Genomic DNA, 25,273 nt, shown 5'->3' with positions numbered 1-25,273 from the left:
CGGGATCCAAACCGGTGAACCCCGGGCCACCGAAGTGGAATGTGTGCACTTCACCGCTGCGCCACTGGCCCGGCCCCAGTGGAGAGGGCTTTTTTAAACAAGAAATGTGAATCCATGTGTCTATGCCTTTTGATTCTGCAGCGCATGAATTGGTTAAAAGTACCTGGTGTGGTCCTTTCCAACAGGGCTGCAAAGAGTCTTTTATTTGATGCCACTTCTGATAAATAAATTCTTCAGGTTATAGTCCACGATCCTTAAGGTCTGGGAGCTCTCTGTGAAAAGAATCAGCTACCAACTTTTCATTTCTTTTAAGCACCTCAATGGGACGCTGATAACAAAATAATATCCCCCATAAGCAGTCGGTTCATATATTTCCTCACCTAATTGCATAGCCCATGCAGTCAGTATCTCAAAAGGAGACAGCTAATGTTTACCAAAGGGAGTAGATCTGACTGAAGAGCACTAGCAGAAGAGCTTTTGGTCATGAGAGATTAAATGTTTCTGAAAGCTTTTCCAAGTCGGGTTTTTAAAAAAAAAAGATTGGCACCTGAGCTAATAACTGTTGCCAATCTTCTTCTTCTTTTCCTTCCCAAAGCCCCCCCATACATAGTTGTATATTCTAGTTGTGTCCAATTAAGTTTTGATTGTGCTATTAGTTCGTTCCATTAATCCTGAGGATCAGGGATGGTAAGCACAGTGGAAATGCTGCATTATTGGCCAAATGTTACAAACAGATTTAATTATTTGTCTGGTGAAGTGATTTCCCTGGTCACTGTGTAACTCAGTAGGAATTCTTCAAACAGGAGTTATCTTTTTCAATATAACTTACCTAAAGCTGTCACTCTTCTGAAGGAAAGGCCTCAACCCAATGTGAGAACATACATATCATTACAAGATACATTTATCCTTGAGATGGTGGCATTTGGACAAAGTCCAATTGCCATATCTCAAAGCATCCCTTAGGAAGGGGAAAGCGGCCTTGTGATTCATAAAATAGTTTCCCTAGATTATATTTTGGGCATATAGCACAATGAGTATAGGCTTTATGAGCCACTGTGGGAAAAAGCATCTAAAAGCATTGTTTTCTCCCTCTTGTTGTCACCTTTATTTCTTTTCTTTCATAGCAATTTCTTGAGCCTATAGAAGGAAATCATTTACTGGATTAGCAAAGTTAATAGAAAGTAGTGGGCATTCTTGAGGTTGGACAGCACATCCAGCTTGATAAAATCTTTGCTTATCATTTAAGTAAGACCCATCTGTAAACCAATTAAATATTAGAATGCAGCTGTGGTCTTTTCCTCTTGTGATGTTGGAAGCAAGGTAGCAGGGTTAAAATAGTGAATAATATTTGCCTACACAATGTAACCTAAGAAGGTTTATCATCGTTTACTTGGCAATGCTTCCCATGAAGTTTAGCATACCAAACAAGCCTAATTAGTATCCCCTCTTTTATAGAAAGAGAGAACAAATTTCTTTGAGGAGTCTCAGGGGCCCTCTGAAAATCCTCAAAGAAATTCCCTTCCTTCTTCCAAGTCAAAAGAAAGCCTTTCTTCAGGATTTGAATATTTGGGGAGGGGGGCAGCTGGTCAAAAATATCAAAAGGTTTTAAAACACTTGTTCAAATAGGAAACAATTCTTACTGCAAAACAATACTCAGTTATCTATTCAAAGTAACAACAGAAACGGTCAGGGGCAAACAGTGAGTTAGAACAGTCAGAAAATCTTAATAGAGAGACCTCAGTCTTTCTGAACATAGGAAATTATTTTAACAAAATGTACATTTTCTGCCTTTTAGGTAGAAACGCTCAAAAATAAAGAAAAACATTTCATAACCTCTTTATCAAGAACAGACTGAGAGTTTAAGAAAATTACTCCTTTTAAGAGAGAAAGCCAAATTCTAATTGTTGTACCAGTTTACTTTTTATATTAAAACTTATTTACTTAATTAGATTCATTTCAATTTTAGCCAACTTGACTGTGTACAAAACTCCTCAGAGTTTTACTTCCATCAATCTCTGTCACTTCCTTTTAACATTTAGAATTTGTCCCATGCCTTTCTTTATCCCCCTAGTACTTTGAGGAAAATTTATCTTTCTTAACAAAAGAAAGTACTTCCATTCTTTATACCTTCTTCATTGAAAATACACATTTTACTTTCCTTGAATACAAAGATGTTTTCCTTATTACTTTTTAGTAGCTTTAATTACATATATTAATTAGAATTTTTAACCCTTAGAGACCGTAATTTCTAAGTAAAAACCAAGACAGCCGTTATAAACATTCTTTTACATCAGCATTTTGGGACTTGGCAAATTTATAAACACCTTTTAAAATTTCTAGAAACATTTTACCTTTGTAGTACAATCTCTCAATAAAATACAAGACAGGTTTACTAATAGACCAAAACACCTTTTAGTTTCTCTGTAATAAGAAGCCAAAAGTAGACAATATTTCAGTATTTTATCTTATTTGAAAATGACCTAGATGCTCAATAAATTTCTATCATTTAACCTAGTTTAATAAAACTCTAAGGTTTCAACTCACCAAAAGGTTTTGAAATTATTTTAAATATACACGCCATAATTATTTTATGCATAACATATTTTCTTTTAGGTAGAGTTACTCAAAAATATTATATTCTAGAAAACACACAATTATTTTAAAAAGTTCACCCAACACTTTTGTCTTTTTTCACTTACTCATTCTCAATAATTATTTATATTGCCTACAAAACTTCATGAGACATTAGACAACATTAGTCATCATTTTAAGTTACTATTTTTGCTAACCAGTTTTGTAATAGAGACAACATCAGTTTATTTGACCAATAAACATAGAGTAAAATGCTGTGTGTCTGTATCATATCTAATGCTGACAACTCTGAAAACATGTTCATTTTAAGCAAACCAACAAACTTAAATAAGCTTTCAGTCACCAAAGATTAATTTTATCATGTTAACTTGAATGACATTTGGGTTAGTTTCTATTACACTTAGAATTTATGTAAGCACTTACTTTTAGCCAATTGAATAGAGCTCTTTAGAAATTATACCATCCGGAGGTATCACACACATATAACATACATTTAGACACATGTACACAGAGTGTCCACACTTATTGTTTTAAAATTACTGCCAATGAATCACGTACAATAATACACTAGTTATGAATCAAAATTTTATTTTAAGCCTTTTTACTAATATTTGTAGAGAAGACACTCAAGATGCTAGACTTGGAGCGAGGATGCTCTTGTGGCCATTTTTCTGGCCTTTTTCCCTTTTTTTCTTCTTCAGTTTTAGGAATTGGTGATGAGATAGATTACAGTTCCCAGAGAGGCAAGGCCATAATCCTTTTTGAGATAAAGGAATTGGGTGGAATCTGAACTGCCTCTTGGACTGCTTTTCCAGTCTTACAAGGGTTTGTAAATTGAGGACAATTGTTCTACCTGTCCAACCGTATCGCTCTAATTTGCTTTTTTCCCCTCTGGATGCTTAGTTTTATTTTAACTTAGGGAAGAAGGCCCGGAAAGAAGATTCCTATCAGGCTCTGAATATCAGCTTCCAGTATGGCCAAATTTCTGATCCTAAGTGGCTAAATCCTTTCGAACACCTTGTCAGGTTTCAGCCAGGACAAACAGTAACTACCTGGCAGTATTGAACAGTTCCAGTAATCTTTAAGGTAGCAGTTTCCCAGAAAATCAGAGTCTCATTAACTCAAAGAATAGAAAAGTCATGGCCTAATATTTTCCTTTAAGTACTAGTTATAACTTAATTTTCTATTTGCAACAAAACTTTCAATAAGATTATTTTGGAATTTTAAAGCCTTTGCTTTTAAGTGAACTTCTTAAATCATCTTATCTAATTGGAACATTCCTTCTAAGAGCTGACGTAATTCCCCTGAGGCTGGTGCAGTTTGGTAGGACCCTTAGCTGTGAATGGAGTGCAACCAACGCTTCTCTCTGTCTATCTCTGACCACAAAATGGGGTGCAACTGCATTTTGTCTGACCATATTTTGGGACCTCTAGCCTGACAATTATTAAGCTAAGCCCTCAGGACATGAAACAAGCTTGGTAAGATATTTTTTTGCTGCTCTCAATAAATATTTACAGCTTCCAGAACCTTTCGTTTGAGCAATTGTGCTGGAAGTTGGCGAGCTTGATTCTTTAAAAATTTCTCTGTTACCTGGCTCTTAAAAAGGAGCCCTACAGTAGCCACTGTAATTTCAAATTATCCCAGGTCATCTTGCCAGCCATTTATAGTGACGCTTATTTCGTTAAGCACTTGCAAGTCACAGCATGAAGCCAGCTGGAGTTTGGAGGTGAGGCTGCCCATTCTGGAACTGGTTGGCTTTTAGAAGCTCAATTTCCCTCTTTTCTTTTGATTTTGTTCTGCTGTAAAGTCTGAAAAATTCCTAGGGACAGTGTAGTGGGTCAGAAGTGTGTTGCTTGTGAGTGTTACTCCCTAAAGAAAGGTCATAAACACTCTCTTACATGCCTTAGTTTCTCCCACCAACAGCCTAAACCCACCATGGGGGCTCAGAGCTCGGGTGACCAACCCTCATATGACTCCCCGGATGAGCTTTTAATTAATTAACATGAATGATAGTGGAGTTCCCTATAGGATCCCTACACATCGTGAGGATTTGACCCTCCAACACTCCTGCTGAGGTTCTCAGTCACCTGAGAATGCCTTTGGCCAGGGGGAGCAATGTCCCTCTTCTTCAGAGCTGAACACATTCAGTCTGTCACTTTTCTGTCAAGCAGTTTGTTCAGACTTTATATAAACACAATTCTTTCCAAATTAAAGCCAAATTTAAAAGGTCAGACTGCCCTATTCACTCCAAAGTTTCCACTAGGCTCCCCTGGCCTAGGAAATTCCCCTAGGTTCCTCTGGCCTAGGGTATGTACCAGTACCTGCTTAACACACCTAGTCTTAAGGTTTGAAACAGCTCAGATAAACTCTTGGACCATTGACTTAAAATAAGGAGGTCTGGGGGGCTGGCCCTGTGGCCGAGTGGTTAAGTTCGCACGCTCCGCTGCAGCCGGCCCAGTGTTTCGTTGGTTCGAATCCTGGGCACGGACATGGCACTGCTCATCAGACCACGCTGAGGCAGCGTCCCACATGCCACAACTAGAAGAACCCACAATGAAGAATACACAACTATGTACCGGGGGACTTTGGGGAGAAAAAGGAAAAAATAAAATCTTAAAAAAAAAAAAAAAATAAGGAGGTCTGGGTTTCAGGAGAACTCACCAGGGTCACCTGAAGAATCCAGTGACCCAGAGGGGCTCAGCGGGCCCCTATTGGTACCAAATTCTACTTCAGTATAGATTCCAGGTGGTCTCCAGTGAGTTTCTCTGAAATCCTGCCACAACTATGCCAAGAAATGTGGATGCAAAAAATCCATAACCAACCTATAAATTAAAATTAGGGTGAGTTTATTATGAGCCAGAGTGAGTATTGTAACCTGGGAAGGCCTTAAAAGGTATTCTGGAGAAGCGTGGTTTTCAGTACAGTCTCATATCTTTTTAGAACAAAGAACATACATTAAACACACCCAGGATACATTTTCATCACAGTTTCAAAGAGATATTCAGTTAAAAATTAGCAGGTCAACATGACCATGACGTCAGGAAAGGGATTAATCCGGGCATTACCAATAGGGCCTTACCAATAAGGTGTAGGAGGGGAAGTACACATTTTATCTTAAGAGAGTGCATTCTTTAATGGTTATTCACATGTATAATGTATGTTTGATAGGCCATAAATCAGGCTTCTTAGATCAAGCCAAATCAGTTTTGAACCCAAATAGTTACCCATATACCTCAATATGTGAAAATCTCTTGTCATTTTCCCCTTTTTATCAATAATCTTTTGATGGGAAGCATTGCTGATCAAAATATTGTCCCTCAGTACCAGGGTGGCTGCTGCCTGCCTTGGGCCCATCATGTCACTTGGTGCTAGGCTTTTATTTGCCCAGGTATCCATGTTGGGGCGAAATAGTCAGATATATTGGACAAGCATAGAAGTACATCTTAACAGGGAAAGTATTTCATAGGTTATGTAATTTGTCAATTATTTTTAGATTATTCACATGTGCTTTTACATGACTTCCTATAGTTACATTGTTTATAACAATTATAGAACAGGTAATCCAATACTTGAAATGATTAGCTTAGAAATAAATCCTTAGGCCTAGCCTTAATAAGAAAAGAAGATTTGTCCAGGGTTGTAAGATCAGTCAACCATCTCAAGTTGCTGATCAATCATTACTCTAGCTTGCATGCCAGTCTTACAACACTGAGTAAAGAAAACAATAATTAGTTTGAATATTATGAATCATACAAGAATTCCAAGGAGTAATATAAATAGGAATTGAAATCTGAGTCTCAAATGGAAGTCAATACCAGGAGGGAGACAACTAAACAAATCAAGTCTAGGTGTAGGGTCATTGAGGGCATTCACCTACTTTCTTATGTGCTTTAGCAGATATGACACATTGGAAGATTCATCAGGTATAAAAACACAGCATTCGGTTTAAATGATTGCACACATACCGCCTTGAGATTCAGTTAAAATATCTAATGCCATTCTATTTTAAAGGGCAGCCCTTCTCATTAAAGACATTTCAATATTTAATATGGCTATTCCTGCTTGACTATCATTAAGGGTTTGTTGAGTAAATTTAGTCAGGGTTTCTATATGTAATTGAAATATAAAATGTGATGTATGACATCTTCTAGCCCCAAAGAGGAGCAAATAATAGCTGCTAGGTGGTCATACCAGTGGAACACTGAACATGCTCATCTGTCCTTAAGGAGAGGAAGATTGGCAACAGTTGTTAGTTCAGGGCAAATCCTTCCCTGCATCCAAGGGAAACCCAGGTGCGGCATCCTAGCCATACAGGCAGTAGCCAAAGGCAAAGGTTTGTTCCACAAAACCACTGAGTTCTTTTTAGGAGCCACCCAATAAATGCCTGGGCTTCAAGACCAGTCTGTTCCAAACCAATCACTTTCTTTAAGTATGAGAGTATTATGAAAATCTTAAATGGAGCTATTAGAAAATGGGTGTATGTTTTCAGCATTACAAGGGGTTAAGTGAGGAGATATAAGGTTGGGAATACAGGCCTGGTCCGGAGTCTTGGGACAGCTGTCTACAACAGATGCTGTCTTCTTATCCTGGTTTGGAGGCATTTGTCTTGGTCAGTTGAAGTCAAGTGTCAGAAACAGGAATTGAAATCTACTCAGGCAAAGGAGACTTTTTTAATGGGAAATGTATATCCATGAGTCTATGCCCTTTAATTTTGCAGTGCATGGATTGGTTAAAAGTATCTGTTATGGTTCTTTCCAATGGGGCTGCAGAGAGTCTTTTATTTGATGTCTCTTCCAATAAATAAATTCTCCAGGTTATAGCCCATGATCCTTAAGGTCTTCACCTCCTGGGAGCTCTGTGAAAGGAATCAGCTACCAACCTGTCTTTGTTTTTAAGCACTTCAATGAGAACCTGGCAAAAATGTAACATATCTCCCTACAGGAAAGTTGGTTCATACATTTCCTCATCTAATTACATAGGCTGTCCCGTTATTATTTCAAAAAGAGACAGCCGATGTTTACCAAAAGGTGTAAATCCAAGATTAAAAAGTACTAGTGGAAGAATTTTTGGCCATGAGAGATTAAATGTTTCTGAAAGCTTTGCCAATTGAGTTTTGATTGTACCATCAGTTGAAATGTTGTATTATTGGCCAAATGCCACAAATGGATTTAATCCTTTGTCTGGTGGGATGAGCTCCCTAGTCACTGAAGAACTCAGTAGGAATTCCCTAAACAGGAATTGTCCTTCCCAATAACTTACCTACTACCAAAGCCATCACTCTTCCACAAGGAAAGGCCTCAACCCAATGTGAGAACACATAGATCATTACTAAGATATTTATATCCTTGAGGTGGTAGCGTTTGAACAAAGGTCAATTGCTACACCTCAATGGGTCCCTTAGGAAAGGAAAGGTAACCTTGAAACCCATGAAGTGTTTTCCCAGGATTATATTTAGGACATATAACACAACGAGCATATGCTTTATCAACCACTGTGGGAGAAAATTTCCAAGAATATTGTTTTCCCAAAAAAATCATCTTTTCAGGTGCCCAATGGGCAATTGATGCATCTGTCAGAGCAGTGGCAATTGTGCTCCAATAGGCACTACAGTTGGTTATCAGGCTGGAACCAAATCTGTATGGTGGTGTCAAAAATTCCCCCTTTTTGTTGCCGCCTTTGTTTCTATTCTTCTGCGGTGATTTCTTGAACCTGTAGGAACTCTTTCACTGGGTGAGGAGAGTTAATAGAAAGTAATGGGCATTCTCGAAGCTGGACAACATATCCAGCTTGATAATGTTCTTGCTTATCACTTAAGTAAGACACATCTGTAAACCACATTAGATAACGGAATGCAGTTATGGTTGTTTTCCTTCTCTGGTGCTGGAAGCAAGGTAGCAGGGTTAAGATAGCGAATAATATTTACCTATGCAGTATACCCTAAGAAGGTTTCTCATCATTTACTTGACAATGCTTCACACGCAATTTAGCATACCAAACAAGCCTAATTAGTTCAGCAGCTCCCTCTTTACGGGGAGAACAAATTTCTTTGAGAAGTCCCAGAAGCCCTCTGAAAATTCTCAAAGGAAAAAAATGTTTTTTCAGGTCAAAAGAAAGACTTTATTTAGCGTCTGAATTTTGGGGGAAGCTTGTAAAAAATATCAAAAGATTTTAAAACATTTGGTCAAACAAGATCAAATGTTTGGTGATCTTGTGTTGCTCTGAAACACTGATTGCTGTGAAATAATGCTCCGCCATCCATTTCACCAAAGTGACAACAGATATTAAAGAAAAACGGTTTTAAAAAAACTTTAGTTCTCTTAATATAGAGATTTTAGCCTTTGAGAACATAGGAAATTATTTTGAAAAAACATATAATAGGTAGATTTACCAAAAAATAAAGAAAAATTGTCTTCAGATATGAACTCTAACCTGTTTTTCTCTAACAGAGAGTTAAATCTAATTTTTGGGGACCAGCCCCCTGGCCAAGTGGTTAAGTTGGTGCACTCTGCTTCGGTGGCCCAGGGTTTCGCCAGTTCAGATCCTGGGCGCAGACCTAGCACCACTCATCAAACCATGCTGAGGCAGTGCCCCACATGCCACAACTAGAAGGACTCACAACTAAATTATTCAACTATGAACTGGGGGACTCTGGGGAGAAGAAGAAGAATGAATGAATGAATCAATCAATCAATCAATCAATCAATAAAATATTTTAAAAATATCTAACTTTTATGTTTGGCCTAATTCTCTTGTCTTCTTCTAAGGTGCAGGTGTTCCTTTATCTAACACCTTGGGGCTTGAGCTTATGTGGTTTTCAGCTATGTTTCAAGAAGAAGCTCTAGGTGACAACCGCCATGGACCCAGCTGTGCTGAATCAGACCAGGCCAGTCCAGAACACAACTGCAAGAATGGTGCCTGCATAGACAGGCCAAGAGCTGTACTAAAGTAACTTGTATGCTAAACATTGTAAATTCCCCTCCTTTGGGAGGGGAAAAGCAGCCATTTTTAGGTTATGCAATGTATGTAGAAGCATGATTTCAAACCATGCATGTGCAAGCTTATGTCCACCTCTACATGTGATGATGAAACTTCTTCTTTGAATATTCATTCCCTACCCCAAATAAAGATACCCATCCCACTGTGTTTGGGGGCCATAGCTTTGTGAAAGTATTCCCTAGGGTCTCCATCTTTTTCTTTGCTGCATGCTGCAAATAAAAATTGGACTTTCTGAAAAAACTGTTTCTGGTGCAGTTTGGTTCAGCTTCCAAGAAGGGACCCACGTTTGGTCTGGTAACAAAACTTGTGATATACTCATTATCAAGAGCTGACTAAAAGTCTAGGAAAATTAACCTTTTAAGAAAGAGAAAATCAAATTCTAATTTTGTACCAGCTTACTTTTCAAGTTAAAACTTATTTACTTAATTAAATTTATTCCAATCTTAGCCAGCTTATCATGCATAAAACTCTTTTCTCAAGGTTACTTTTTCACAAACCTTCTATAATTTTCTTTCACATTCAGAATTTGCTCTATGTCTTCTTTTTTCCCTAGTGCTTTAGGGCAAATTTATCCTTTTTAACAAAACAGACAAAAATATTTCCTCTCCTTATACCTTCTTCACTGTAAACACGCATCTTACTTTCCTTGAAGACAAAGATGTTTTCCTTACTAATTTTTAGTAGCTTTAATCATATATATCAATTAGAATTCTTAACCCCTACAGATCTTAATTTTCAGTAAAAACTAAGAAGTAAGCAATTATAAACTCTCTTTTACATTAGCATTCTATGGCAAATTCATAAACACTTTTTATAATTTCTGGAAAAATACTACGTTGTAGTACAATCTTTATAAAATACAAGATATATGTTTACTAATAGGCCCAAACATCTTTTAGTTTCTCTGTAATAAGAAGGCAAAAGTAGATAAACCCATTAGTAATTAATGTCTAATATTTTATCTTATGTGGAAATGACCTAGATACTCAGTAAATTTCTATTATTTAACTTAATTTAACAAACTTCTAAGATTTCAAATCACCAAAAGTTTTGAAGTTATTTTAATATATACACCATGACATATAATTATTGTTAAAAAGTTCACACAAAAACTTTTATCTTTTCACATCTATTTAATTTATTTGTTTCTAAGAATTATGTTTGTATGACCTACAAAAACTTCATGAGATATTGGACAAAATCAGCCATTATTCTAAGTTATTTTGCTGACAAATTTTTTAACAGAGATGCATAAGCTTATTTGGCTAATAAACCCAAACCACTTGTCTGCATCATATCCAATGCTGATAATTGAGGATATACCTATTTCAATCAAACCAACAAACTCACACAAACTTTCATTTACCAAAGATTATTTCATATCATGTTAATTTGAAAGACATTTAGGTTAGTTTCTATTACATTTAGTAATAATTTATGTAAGCACTTACTTTAAGTCAATTAAGCAGAGCTCCTTTAGAAATTATACCATCTGGAGGTAGAAAAATATCACATTTATAACATATATATAGATACACCCAAACATATAGACAGATGCAGCAAAGAATTTTTATAGCCTCTGCTTTAAATTTTTTCCTTAGATTTTTGGGCAAAGGTGCTTTCATAGCAGTCTGCATGTCCAAAATCTTCTTCTCCCCTACACCCTCCTTTTTTTTTCCAGACTCAGGAATCTGGGATGGTCTAGATAATAGCTCCCTGAGGTCACAAGTTTTTTTTTGAGATAGATAAACAGCAGAGGTTAGTTACTTATCAAAGGACCCACACACACATCCAATTACATTTTCCTTAATTTGCTTCTTTCCCTCTGGGTGCTTAGTTTTATCTTAATTCATCTTAAAAAAAATTCCTTTTGGGCTTTGAACATCAGCTTCCAATTTCGCCAAATTTCTGATCATAAGTTACTAAATTCTTTCAAATATCTTGTCAGGCTTTAGCTGAGACAAACAGTAACTATTCTCAGAAGCATTAAACAACTCCATTAATTTTTAATTTTAGTTTCCCCTTGACTGTTTAAGGGTCACAGTTTCCCAGAAAATCTTTTAGAGTGGAGCTGGCCCCATGGCTGAGTGGTTAAGTTCGCGCACTTTGCTGCAGGCGGCCCAGTGTTTCGTTGGTTCGAATCCTGGGCACGGACATGGCATTGCTCATCAAACCACGCTGAGGCAGCGTTCCACATGCCACAACTAGAAGGACCCACAACGAAGAATATACAACTATGTACCGGGGGACTTTGGGGAGAAAAGCGAAAAAAATAAAATAAAATCTTAAAAAAAAAAGTCTCTCAGAGTCTCATTAACCCTGAGAGAGGTTCACAGTGTGTCCTCCTTTGAAAGTTAGATTACGAGGGTGTCCTTAAAGCCAGGACTTAATAAGTGCAATTCTTAATGATATTGCCTAATTGGAACATTCCTTATAATGGTCAATGTACAAGTTTTGGAGACTCAAAGGAGCCTCAAACTGGCCTCTATAATTTTAAATTATCCTGGGTTATCTTGATCCAAAGATCCAACCATTACAGTTATCCCCATTTTGTTAAGCACTTACAAGTATCTGCTCGACCCTACATATTGTACATGAAGCCAGTTAGAATTCCAGGTGGAGGCTGCCCGTTTCGGAACTAGTTGGTTTTTAGAAGCACAATTTCCCGTTTTCTTTTAGTTTCATTTTACTATAGTCTTAACAGTATCTACGGACAGTGTAATGGGTCAAGAGTGCTGCTTGTGAGTGTCATTCCCTAAAAAAGATCCTGAGCACTCTCTTACCATGTCTCAGTTTCTCCCTCTGGCAGTCTAAAACTACTGTGGTGGTCAGGGCACGTGAATGACCAATCCTCATAGGCACTTCCCTGGATGAGCCATCAGTTACTTAAAGTGAACAATCTTGATGGAATTCCCTATGGGATCCCTGCATGTCCCGAGGCTCAACCTCAGACAATCCCACTGGGTTCTCAGTCACCTGAGAATGCCTTAGGGCTGAGAGGAGCTGGCGTCCCTTCTGTTCAGAGCTGAATGAGTTCTCAGTCTCTCATTTTGCTGTTAAACAATTTGTTCAGACATTACAGACACAATTCTTTCCAATTTAAAGCCAAATTAAAAAGGTCAGCCTGTCCTGTTCACTCCACAGTTCCCTCTAGGCTCTCCTGGCCTAGGAAATTCCCCCTAGGTTTCTCTTAAGATACCTAATCTTAAGACTTGAAGCAGCTCAAGTAAAAGTCAAGATCTACCACTTAAATAAGGAAGTCCAGGTTTCAGAAGAACTCACCGTGGACACCTGAAGAGTGCCAGGAAGCCGGAGGGGCTCCAGGGGCCCACGTGGTATCAAGTGCCAGTTCAAAGTAGATTCCAAGTGGTCTCCAGTAGGTTTCTCTGAAATCCTGCTGACTTCACCAAGAAATGTCAACACAAAATAAGCAATAACCATTCCATAGATAAGAGAAATAAGGTGAGTTTTACCTGCCCCAGAGTGAGGGTTATAATCCAGGAAGGCCTTAGAAGGCGTTCCAGAGAAGCATGGTTTTCAGTACAGTCTTATATCTTTCCAGAACAAAGAACATACATTAAACACGCCCATGATACATTTTCAACACAGTTTCAAAAAGGTATTTAGTTGCAAATTAGGAGGTTAACACGACCCTGATGTTGAGAAAGGGACTAATCCAGGGGTTACCAATAGGGCATTACCAATTGAGTGTAGGAGGGGAAGTATGCATTCTCATCCAAAAAGAGGGCATTCTTTACTTTAATGGATAAGTACATGTACAACGTATGTTTGATAGGCCATAAGTCAGGCTTTTTAGTTCAAGCCAAATCAGTTTTTAACCATAATAGTTACCCCATACACCTCAATACGTAAAAATATCTTGTGAGTTTACAAGTTATTTGGGGACTAGAATTTGTTAAATTGCAGAATTAATAACAATTCTTTCAGGTATTACTTACTTAACTGATGCCTTGGTGTTCTATATCATTTAGATTTTACTATGAAATGATGGGGTTTTTTCCCATTTTTATAATAAATTTGTTCTTTAAAGCAAGCTAAATGACTTGTCTTTTTTTCTTTTCTTTTCTTTTTTTTTTTTTTGCTGAAGAAGATTAGCCCTGAGCTAACATCTGTTGCCAATCTTCCTCCACTTAATACGTAGGTTGTTACCACAGCATAGCTGAAGAGTGGTATAGATTTGCGCCTGGGATCTGAACCTGCAAACCCAGGCCACCAAAGCAGAGTGTGCCAGGCTCAACAACTATGCTACAGGGCCAATCCCCTAATTGTGTGTTTTTTAATCTTAGCATTCATTCAAATGGAGAAACATCTAATCACAAGGTTCTTATTACGTAATAGACGGCACTGCCGTCCAGCTCCAAGAATTGTAGTCCAAATATTTAAGAAGAAATAGTGGATCTTTGTTTGCATTGCATATTTAACTTTAGTAAACATCACACAAAAATCTACATCACCCAGCTATCTCTATACGAAGGTACAATGTCTGTACCAAATTCCTTTGTATGAATTTACTATAATTTGTTTAACCACTCCCATATTGATGATATTGGCTTGTTTCTAATTTTTACTCTGACAATACTGAAATGAACATCTTCACATATAGAGTGTTTGCCTGAAAGTCAGATTATTAATTTAAAATAGTTTTTCATAGAAAATGTGAATAAAGTTATAAAACAGCTCCATTTTGGAAATACTAAATGTGAAAAAAACACTGCCTTGGAACCTATAAAATTATGGATATTAAAATCATTTTTCATGTTAAAATTTCCATATAGATATTGAAATACTACTGCCAACTAAAGCAATCCTTGATAAATTTAGCAATCCAAGAGTTTAACATAGTTGAGAGGCCAGTTTGAATTAAACAATGAGTCTTTATGAGGAGCTGTTAAATATCCTTCACAGAACATCTGTTTCAGTTAAAACCTCTAAACACGTGTGTAGAAAGAACAACTCGCTAGAATAACCTATCAAGGGTTATTCATACAACTCTTTTTAGCGAATGACTCAACAAAGAGGATAAACAACATGATGCTACAAATTACTGTAATGTGGCTTAATTCAGGGATGACCTCAACTGCTGAGGGACAAAAAATTGTTTGCGTCTTTAGTAACGGCCTTTCGTAAATGTTTGCTTTGCTGCCCTGGTAAATGATTCTTGCTTCCTCACTGATTGAGAGCAGTGACTTTTTTGCTACAGTTTCTAATATGCTGCTTCCCGTGATTATGTAGTGAAACTGACAACATATCCTACATAAAATGTAAGATCCACAAATTCTAGGCTGAAAGTGGCTGCAACTTACAGCTAAAAGTATTAAATATGTGGGTGCTGTATGTACTTACTTTTCTTATTGATTACGAGTTTTTTATTTTACTCTATTTTTTGGCCTCCTGTGAGTCTCTTCACTTTACTGAGATTAGGAGTCGAATCACTGGATAAATGAAATGCTAAATAATTTTGTATAACCAGAGGAAGACAAAAGTGGGAGGGGCATGAAGGAAGCATCATGTATAGAGAATAAAACATAGGATTTGGATCCAGCTCTTCTGCCAAGTTATTATATGATTTAGGGTAAGTCTTTTAAACTTTCAGAGCCTTAGTTCCTCATTTGTAAAATGACAATAATAATAACCTATTTGAAAGATTGTTGTGAGGATTAGAAGTAATATACTAAAAGTGTCTAGCACAGTTTCTGGCATATAGTAGAGACTCAAAAGTAATTATTTGTCAAATTATTAGAATCGTGAACATTTATATTAAAAAGTACTTACTATGTGTAGCCCTCTATTGGTTAGACCCACTATCAATGGGTAGAAGTTATCTCAACTGAGGGGAAAATTATATTAGCAGATGATCTCATAAAAGGCTATTGTGAGAGGATGGCATTTGAGATTATCCTTAATGAACTGGTAAAATTAATAAGTAATAATGTTTACAAGAAGCATAACAGCCTAAATCAATGTTTGCTGTGTGGGACATTAGAGATAAGGTCTAAGACACTTAGAAAGAAAGTTAAAAGCCCTAACGATGAGTTTTAAGGCTTCCTGAACAGCTCTACAGACAACAAACTACTCTGAGTAGGAAGGAATTGGAAAAAAAGAACAATATGTAGATGCCCAGGAATGACTCCCTCATGGACATCTTTGTGGGAATAGGAGGCGCTCAGAAGTATCAGGGAGAGCTAAGGTCCAACATTTAAGACTGTGTGGCATTGAAATAAACATAAAGTTCTTTTTACTCATTAGCCAGCGAAGGTTAGGAATTCAGTGTGCAAGATGATCGACTGGATTGGAGTTGGAGATACTAGAAAATCATTTAGGAGGTCAATAAAGGAAGTAATACACAGCTGCATGAGAAGATAGATGACAAAAAAGAAGATCTTTAGAAATACATTCCAGTTAGAGATAATGAACTTTAAAAATAGCTTCAGGTTTAAAGCCATCCAGAATAATTGATAGATTACATGTTAAAGTTTTGAAAACAAGTAAAACATTAAAAAACAAACATGATGGGGCTGGCCCCATGGCCAAAAGTTTAAAGTTCTGTGCATTCTGCTTCAGCAGCCTGGGTTTGCACATTCAGATCCAAGCACAGACAAACTCCACTCATCAGCTATGCTGTGGTGGAGACCCACATACAAAATAGAGGAAGACTGGCACAGATGTTAGCTCAGGGCAAATCTTCCTCACCAAAATAAATAAATAACAAACAAACATGTATTATTAAAGAAAAATTATTCTCACAATTGTTAAAATGGTAAGGAAGACAGTATTCAATATTATTTCAATAGGGGTGAGAAATTGTGCTCAACTCCAAATACAACAAAGACAAGTAGAGATTTATAGACAAAGAGCATATTAAAGGATGAACAATCACTAAGAGGAGACATCAAGAGTAGGGGGATTCTTGCTAAAGGCAGGCCAAGGATTTATACATCAAAAGCAGGGAAGAGGAACTCAATCAGATAACCAAGGGTGACCAGATATCAAGGGTCGGAGGATGATAATGTAGCAGGATTCTGAGGTAAGACTGGGTTGGGTAGGCTGAGGGCAGGGCCCAAGGTTGAGGCCTAGTTCAAAAGAGGGCTCAGAGGAGCTTGTCCAAAGTTTGGTCAAGGAGTGAGTCTTTGTCAGTGTGCATATTTGATGGTTCACTTTCGCACTGCTGATAATATTTGACTTATATTACCTGAAATAAATCTATTTCTATATTATAAGCAACTTTGAAGATAACTCCTTAACAAGCTTGGAAATAGGATGTCTCATTGACATATTAAAGCTCATTGGCCAACACCACCAGGAACACCTCTACAAGTCTAACTGCAGCAAAAGAGAATGAATACCAAAGGAGGGAGTTAAGGAAGGGTACTTAAAGGGTTTAGGGTACCAGAGTTAGTCATGGGCTGGTCTCGGCAAAGACTGCTCAGAATTTGTAAAATAGGCCGGTCTCTGTCACAGTCAATGACTGTATTTTCAGAACTCATAAGACTGTGGGGAGCTTCTGTTGGATCATTTTGTCTGGGGTGTTATCTTAGAACACATGGGTCCAAAAGAATTGGTGTTAAAAGAGTTTGACTTTAGGAGCTCAATATAGATAGTCTGTAATCACAATTTGATTGACAGAGTTTATCTGATGTGCCAGTGCGTTTTGAAATTCCTAGTTTCCCCTCTAACAACTTAATTGTCACCCCCAACTTTCCTTCCCTTCCACTGTTCTGCTTTATTAGAGGGACTTTCTTTTTTAAAAAAAGATTTCGTTTGCTGCCATCTAGTGGGCGTGTACTTTCATTTTTACCTTAAATCTAAACGAAATGGATTTAGACATTTAAAATACACTTCACATGCTGTTACATTTGTTACTTACATTTTCTTTCAGGAAAATACTTTCAATTATTTTCAACCACAAAATTATTTAGTGTTCCTAATCATGCTTCCAGTACTTTATGAGAATTGAACTGGAGTTGTTGAGTATATTCAGTGTGCAACAACACATTTTTGTTTATACTGTGCTAACTTTTACAACAGCACATAATATATTTGTAAAAGTTTAAAACAAAAACTTTTTAAAGAAAAATTTTAAACTCTTTTAATCAGGATTTTAAAATTCTTCTAATCAGGAATGGCCAGTTTGCAAGTTTTCAAGGGAGGGATTGACTGCATACAAATTGGTGACAAATGAGACTAAACTGGCCCACAGTTGGGTTTTAGCAGGTTGATTGACATTTTATGTAGGTTGTAATGTGACTGAGGGAAATAGCTATTGTCCTTCTCTCATTTCTACAAAGAGAGAGGCCTTCTACCATATCCCCCAGAAAGGAACACTGGGGATTTCTTCCAGTCGTTCCCTCTACCTCATTATGGGAATATCCCCCAAGAAGAGGACTTATGTATCAAATTGGTGAGAGTAGAGAAAGGACACTGAGCATGCTGGACCGAGGCCTGCAGGCTATCTGTTCTCTCTACCTACCACGACGTGGTAAGTTCCATTCAGTGGAGGAAGTAAGACGCATACTTCACCTTCAGGCCCCAGTTGTGCTCTTCGAGCTAGCTTTTCCAGCAGCACAGCTGATATTTTGCTCCTTACCTCTCTTCTGTATCCACTTTTTTTAATGCATTCAGAACTCAAAGGCAAAAAAGGGGTTGTAATGAGTATCACCACAAAAGTCTGTATTTCACATGTCTACATGTGAAACAGGACAGCAATTCAGAGGAAGTGGAAAAAAATGGCAAAAGATCTCTTTTTTTGTGGGATTTGGAGATGAGTCATAAATAGAGAAAGATCTTTGGGGGGCCAACAAAGGAGACTGAAAAAGTGTTAAAGTAAGTACAGGGGCTGAGAGAGTGACCACTTATTTAACTCAACCAAGCTGACTATCTTCAAATAGAAGTAGTTTCGAGAAATTTAAAGGGGCTGGCCTGGTGATATAGTGGTTAAGTTCGGCAGCCTGGGGTTCACTGGTTCAGATCCTGGGCACGGACCTACACACTGCTCATCAAGCCGTGCTGAGGCAGCATCCCACATAGAAGAACTCGAATGACCTACAAGGAGGATATACAACTATGTACTGGTGCTTTGGGGAGGAAAAAAAAAAGCATTTAAAGAAAATAAGTGTATTGAATTTAAAAAAAAGAAGTTTAGAGCAGGACAGCCCTTTGTATTCTCAGAAAGTTTTGGCCTGAGTCCAAGTCCGGGAGCATGTTACAAAAGACTTTTCTTCACATCCCTAGTAATTAGATAAAGACTCTAAACGGCCAATGAAATAGAAAACTGGAAAAAGTAACTATTGAACATTTATCAATCTATTATACGTCCCACTAAATAACACACTGGTATTGGCCCATTTCTGCTCCTGCCCCTTCTTCCCTCTTTTACTGTTCTGGTCTCAAACTGAGCTGACCCTGCAGGCTACAGTTCCCAGGCTTTGTAATCAACTGCTCCCTGCTAGGTTTGGCCAGTGGGAAGGTGGGAAGAAGGAATAAACCAGGGTATATTTCTCTCCTCTCTCTGTCCTGGCAGTTTCTCTGCCAACAGCTGCATCTTCCCCATGTTTCCAGTTTCCGTCATTCAACACCAGCCAGTGAGCTGCAGAAACACTGCCTTCTCCTCTCCCTCCAGCCCAGGGGTGAGCAGCTTCCTGCTATTGCTAATCTCTGGAGTGCCCCACTGTCACCTATTTGGTTTCTCAGTCTCTCCATCACCAATTTAACCAATTCCTGGTATTAACTTTTTTAAAAAAAATTTGTAGAGTGGTATCTAGATTCGACCTTCCTGTTATGACCCTGGCGATATACACAATACACACATATACATATATGTGTACATCTGGTTTTCTTCTGATTCTGATTCCATCTCCAGCTCCTTCCTAGGAAAGCATCTTTGGTGAGACTGAAGAAAGCAACAGAGACACTTTTAGGATCATAAAGTGGTATAATGAAGCTTTAAGAAGAGGTCTATATTGGTAAAAGAAAGGTTTGGTTTGTAGATGTTTCAGTTTGAGAGCTCTGAAAAATCTGTACCACCCCTCACCCCACCACAACATCATTGATAGAATCCACTGACTAAGAGGAGGGCCTCTGCCGGCAGGGGAGAAGGCTGAGGCCTGGGGGCTTGGCAGCAAAGATGAAGGAGGGACAGAAAGACTTCCTCACTCCAGGAACACCCAATCTCTTCATCATATTCATAGTTTCCCTCACCCAGGGAGGGAGAAAGGATGCAGAAAACCCAGACTTTCACCAGGTGCACTCCCTCAACAAATTTCTAGGATATTTCTTAGGAATATTAACACATTCCACAAATCTCTAATGTCAAAGGATGATTTTCAAAAATATGAAAACATCACTAACCCAAATAAAGTCAGCAGTGTCAAATTTTATTTATCTCATTAATGAGGGAAGCAGAAAGATGGTGAAGTTGATTTTAAAAGAATTGGACAATATCAAAATATTTATAGTGGCTTATTTTTATTTTTTTTTTTTGAGGAAGATTAGCCCTGAGCTAACATCTGCCGCCAATCCTCCTCTTTTTGCTGAGGAAGACTGGCCCTGAGCTAACATCCATGCCTGTTTTCCTTTACTTGATACGTGGGATGGCTGCCACAGCATGGCTTGACAAGTGGTGAGCAGGCCTGCACCCGGGTTCTGGGCCAGCAAACTCCAGGCCTCCAAAGCAGAATGTGCAAACTTAACTGTTATGCTACCAGGCTGGCCCCTGTAGTGGCTTAAAGGATAGTAGAATAAGAATGCTGATTTAAATATAAGACTAGCTAATATTCTGCAGGGCAAAAACTTCAACTTCTGGGGTTCATCTTTTTTATAGGACAGAAATCATTTCATCTCTTGAATAAAATTTATTTGCATTGCTCTCAGAAAACAATCATATACATGAGTTTCTACAAGTTAATATCAACCTTTACAGAAATATCAGATGTCCTAATCAATATTAAAATAGTAAGTCCAACAAAGGTATTCACCCCTAGAGAATCAGATAAGACCTCTGTGGACTGGCTAGACAATACCTTGCATGGCACTGCCTATTGCTAAAATTTGGATACTTTTTCTTAACATTTGCTTGATACCTGAACTGCTGCCTGATTCAAGTAAAGACATGGCGCACCTCTTCTAAAGGTTGCCACTGACAGACGTGAATCTAACTTTTTCCAGGCTGTTACTCTTCTCTCCCAACAAGTTAAGCTCAAGTGTAGACTCCAGCTACAGGGACCCATCATCCCAGCTTGCCTGAGACATGGGAATTCCAGGATTAAACTAGGAAAGCCCAGGCAAACCTGGACCAATTGGTCATCCTAACTCAAGCCCATCTCTTAATTCCACAAAAAATACAAACCCAATATGATATAACATAAACCAACATTTTACTAAAGTCTTCAGGATATTATAAGACAGAATGACCAAAGAAAAACTAAAAACTAGACATTACCTGTAACTACTCTCAGAATCCCCTGGCCAAACCATTTGAATGTAACTCCTTGTGGACATCTCTACCCTTTGTCTCCTGCCCCATTAGATTTAGCTCCTGCACACATGAGTGTCCTTCAGAATGACTGGTGCGCCCAGAATTCAGGCCCAGGACTCCATAGGGACTCCAGAAAGGGAGAAAATGGGGAGGTTTTCATTCTGAAAGGAAACAAACCTCAGAGATGTGGCTCCATTTCTAAGTAGGAAGAACTTTTATTTATAGTGCACAGTACGTTCACTCCTCACTATATTATATCCTTTCATTTCAGAATGGGATATCCACTTACCACAGGAAAAGTCCTATTAAACTGTTTAGATTTCTTCCCTAAAACAAAAGAGACAGCTCCTCTCAAAGTTAAGTCAAGCTTCGCCATTGACAGAAACAAAACACTCCTTGCAACTTGAAAATTGCAAGGTTTCACCCTTCATAATATGCGATATTTTGTAGTTTTCAAAGATGGTTCAATAACATATCCCACCCAACAAGCTCCCTTACAATGTGACATTGAGCTTGCCATCAAGAGGTGGGATCTATGTGTCTTCCCCTAGATTGTGGGTGGGCATGTGACTACAGCCAGAGAGATGTCTTCTGCCTTCTGAGGCTAGGTCATAAGCAATTTGATACTTATCATCTCCAATTATATTTATAATATAAATATAAAATAATTTTTTATTTTGACAAGGGACACATGACAAGCTAAGAAATTTGTTTACATACAGAAGTAAATGGGAATGGAAGAATCCTCTGTTCTCATCATGTCTAATTATTTCTAACGACATGTCAGTTGAAAACTCAACTAGGTCCTCCTTCAATTTTGTTGAAAGCAAAGAATTGGAAATTACCAGACTTGCAAAAAACATATTTTTAGTCATTAGTGTCACTCCCTATCTCAACACCGGCAACACTATTTCGCATAGTCCCTTTATTTGGCACTGGGTGATTTACACATTAAGTGACAGCAGTGCAGTAAGATTCTGATGGGTAAGAGGCACACCTTATTTTGGAATGTGGAAAAGAACAGTTGTGAAAGAGAGGAAAACAGACAGGACACCTCTGACATGACCCTTTCTCCGGCCACAATTTCTTGGGCAGAGTACATGTGGAGTTCAGCATCTGGAAAGTGATCCCCTTAAAATTGTCCATACTCTTAAAAGTGCTCATGTACCAGGTTCACACCACCATATTAATTCATTTTATCCTTAGAATGACACCATGAGGCAGCTGCTGTTGTTAATCCATTTTACACACAAGAACATTTGAACAAAGATACATAGCATCATTTGTCCGAGGTCACAAACTTACCAACTGGCACAGCCATCATTCATGTCCATGTGTCTCAAAGGTCCACATTCTTAGACACTCTCCTCTGTACCTCTGCTACATACTGTAAATGCAAATAAATATGTATTTACAACATTTTGCTTTGAAGTCACATATCAGAAAAAAAGAAAAATTAGGAAAAAATGACTACTAAGTGAGAATAAAGGAAATTACTGACGATCTCAAAGGTATTGCTTCTAAATGTCTAATCCTATGTTTCATTTAATATTTAATTCATGGAAACTTACAAACAGAAGGAGGATTATGTCATTTGATTTCATTTTCTTTGTTTATCTAGTCTTACCCTCCAGTAATAATTTTTAGATCCTGCAGTTTTCTACTTGCCAAAATCTCCCTTTTACTCCTTTGCACTGCTAGCACCAGGAAGAAGCTGTCAAGAAGGAAAACATGATCACAAATCAGCATCTCTCTTTTCCAGTCCTTGCCCTAAAATCTCATTTGTCCTATTGTCTCCAGAGCAGAAATAAAGATAAGGTGTAATTAGTGTCTTTGGGAGATATGAACCCCTGAATTGATGTTAGTGCAAACCTTGGAAGTTTTTTTTCTCTTTCACTCACAAGAAAAGGAGTGGATCAGCTCCTTGCCATTTTTTCCCCCTCAAATATGGAGTGACCATTTTACTTATATTTGTATCAACTCTAGTTTATTGATTTTTCTTAATAATTTCCCAATAAATATTTTTTATGAACTACTTTAGAAGAATCCATTTTAAAGTGTCAATAATCCTTAGAATTAAATATCCAAGTAGTATATTAAACTAAGTTCCAACTGAGGGTAATTTTTTTCCTGCATGACAATAAAAGACAACCTGGCCTTTGGAATTGTGATCTTCAGATTCATGCTTCCAATAATTTCTGAATCTGTGTTTTGACTCTTGAATTTATAAGAGGGTGTTGGTAGAAAGAATCCAGAACCTTCACTGGTACTATGCCATAAATCTAGGGTATTCCTCAGCAAAGCAGCATGTCTGGGGAAATCATCTTACTGCAAGTGATGTTAACCTTACAGGCTTCAGGAAACTCCATTTTCCACAGTCTCAGGGATAATAGACTTAGCCACAGTCTACTGCATTTCAATAGTAATTCAACAGGCTATTGCAAATTTTTTGTTAGAAATCAGCTCTCATTTAGAGTTCAGGTAAAGACTCACTTGTCTGAAATACTGAAAAGAAATTGTACAGTAATGGTATGAGCCACATAATGGGAGGTATTGCTGGTACATTCTGCCTGCTCTAGTCATGACATCTGAGGCCATGTCCATGCTTATCCACGAGAGAGAGAGAGAGAGAATAATACACAACATTTTGAGCCTGAAGTGGTGAAACAGTGTCATTAAAAGTTTAGTACATTGTATACAGAGAGAATCAGGCTCATTTTTCTATTACTTTCAGATTTGGGATATATTGGTCACTAGTGTGTCCAATAGGGCAATAAATCGCTTACCTATAAACAATGTAAATAAAGACTTCTATTGTTTATTGAATTGCTCTTTTTTGTCTCTTTATGTTTATAACTTTGCCCTAGATTGTCAGAGCATTAATCTTATCACTCAGCCACTGTAAATATTTAACATCTCTGAACCTGTTTCCTTATCTATAAAGTGTGGATAATAAGGCCTAACTATGACTTTTCACTGGGTATGAATTAGAATAAGTATATTAAAACTTACTACTGTGCAAGCACACTGTATTTTTTTCAGTAAATGATGTAAATGATGTAAATTCAGTATACGTAAGGTGATATTATTATTCTAGAGGCAGAGAACTTCTTGTTCCAGTTATTTAAGTTGGACATACAGGTCACACCCCCCATGAACTCATGTGTTAGTAATCATTGTTCTTTTCTGAAGAGAGAAAAGGTAGATCTACTCTCCCACCTTGTCAATTCTCGACCATGTGCAGTTGAGTGTACTTTTCATGGGCAGATGAATAGAACTGGGGCCACATCTCTCACTATAAAGATGAATGATAATATAACTAAGGCAAGGTTTGGAAGCAGTCCAGCGTATCAAAGTCAGGAAAAGAAGACGGTGGGCAGAGTTGTGGCAGACTGAGGTTTACAAGAGCTGAGACTAAAGGAAGCTTGGTCTGGAGTTCAGGAGAGCTTAATAGTTCAGGTCTGAAGAGTTGCTTCAGCACTAAAATCCTAGCATTAAAAGCCATTTGAGGGGCTGGCCCAGTGGCATAGGGGTTGGGTTTGCACGCTCCGATTCAGCGGCCCAGGGTTTGCCCATTCTTTCCTGTGTGGACCTACGCAACACTTATCAAGCCGTGCTGTGGCAGGCATCCCACATTTAAAATAGAGGAAGATGGGCACGGATGTTAGTGCGATCTTCCTCAGCAAAAACAGGAGGATTGGCGGCTGATGTTAGTTCTGGGCTAATCTTCCTCAAAAAGAAAAAACCATTTGAGATTAGTGATATTCTTTGTTGCTGTTGGGTTCTAGGTAGAGGCTCTGCTGGATTTGGGGGGGCTTCACCAAATGGTAAGACAATTTTGGCAGAATTCAGATAAAAAGTCAGGGAGGTCGATATGAGCCCAGGTTAGAGAAGGGCTTTAAGGGTCCCCATTAAATGTCAGTGCACGTTAGGATCGGGTCTGCCAAAAGTCTGTGTGGATCTGTATTAGTTTGCCAGGGCTGCTGTAACAAAGTACCACAAACTGGGTGGTTTAAACAACACAAATTTATTGTCTCAGTTCTGGAGACTAGAAGTCCAAGATCAAAATGTCAGCAAAGTTGGCCAAGGGCTGTGAGAGAGAATCTATTCCATGGCTCTCCCCAAGTTTTTGGTGGTTTGCTAACAATCTTTCGCCTTCTTTGGCTTGGAGAAGCCTCACCCCGATCTCTGCCT

At 38.0% G+C, this 25,273-nt stretch overlaps 1 long non-coding RNA gene across 2 annotated transcripts in view; it reads right to left on the bottom strand.

Moving 5' to 3' along the window:
- Positions 1-4,370: 4,370 nt before the first annotated feature.
- LOC139075346 (uncharacterized) overlaps positions 4,371-25,273 on the bottom strand; it is a 114,421-nt gene continuing 93,518 nt past the window's right edge. Inside the window, exons 2-4 of one of the 2 annotated variants that reach the window (XR_011525665.1) lie at positions 22,385-22,466; positions 12,871-12,989; positions 4,371-11,080 (exon numbers count right to left, since the gene is read on the bottom strand). This is a non-coding gene — a long non-coding RNA (uncharacterized lncRNA). The remainder of the gene's footprint in view (positions 11,081-12,870; positions 12,990-22,384; positions 22,467-25,273) is intronic. The other variant, XR_011525666.1, reaches the window with a different exon arrangement.

Source organism: Equus przewalskii, chromosome 13 (assembly GCF_037783145.1).
Source record: "Equus przewalskii isolate Varuska chromosome 13, EquPr2, whole genome shotgun sequence".
NCBI classification, from domain to species: Eukaryota; Metazoa; Chordata; class Mammalia; order Perissodactyla; family Equidae; genus Equus; species Equus przewalskii.
Note: the sequence above shows the minus strand (reverse complement) of the source record. Positions and strands in the feature narration are given on the sequence as shown.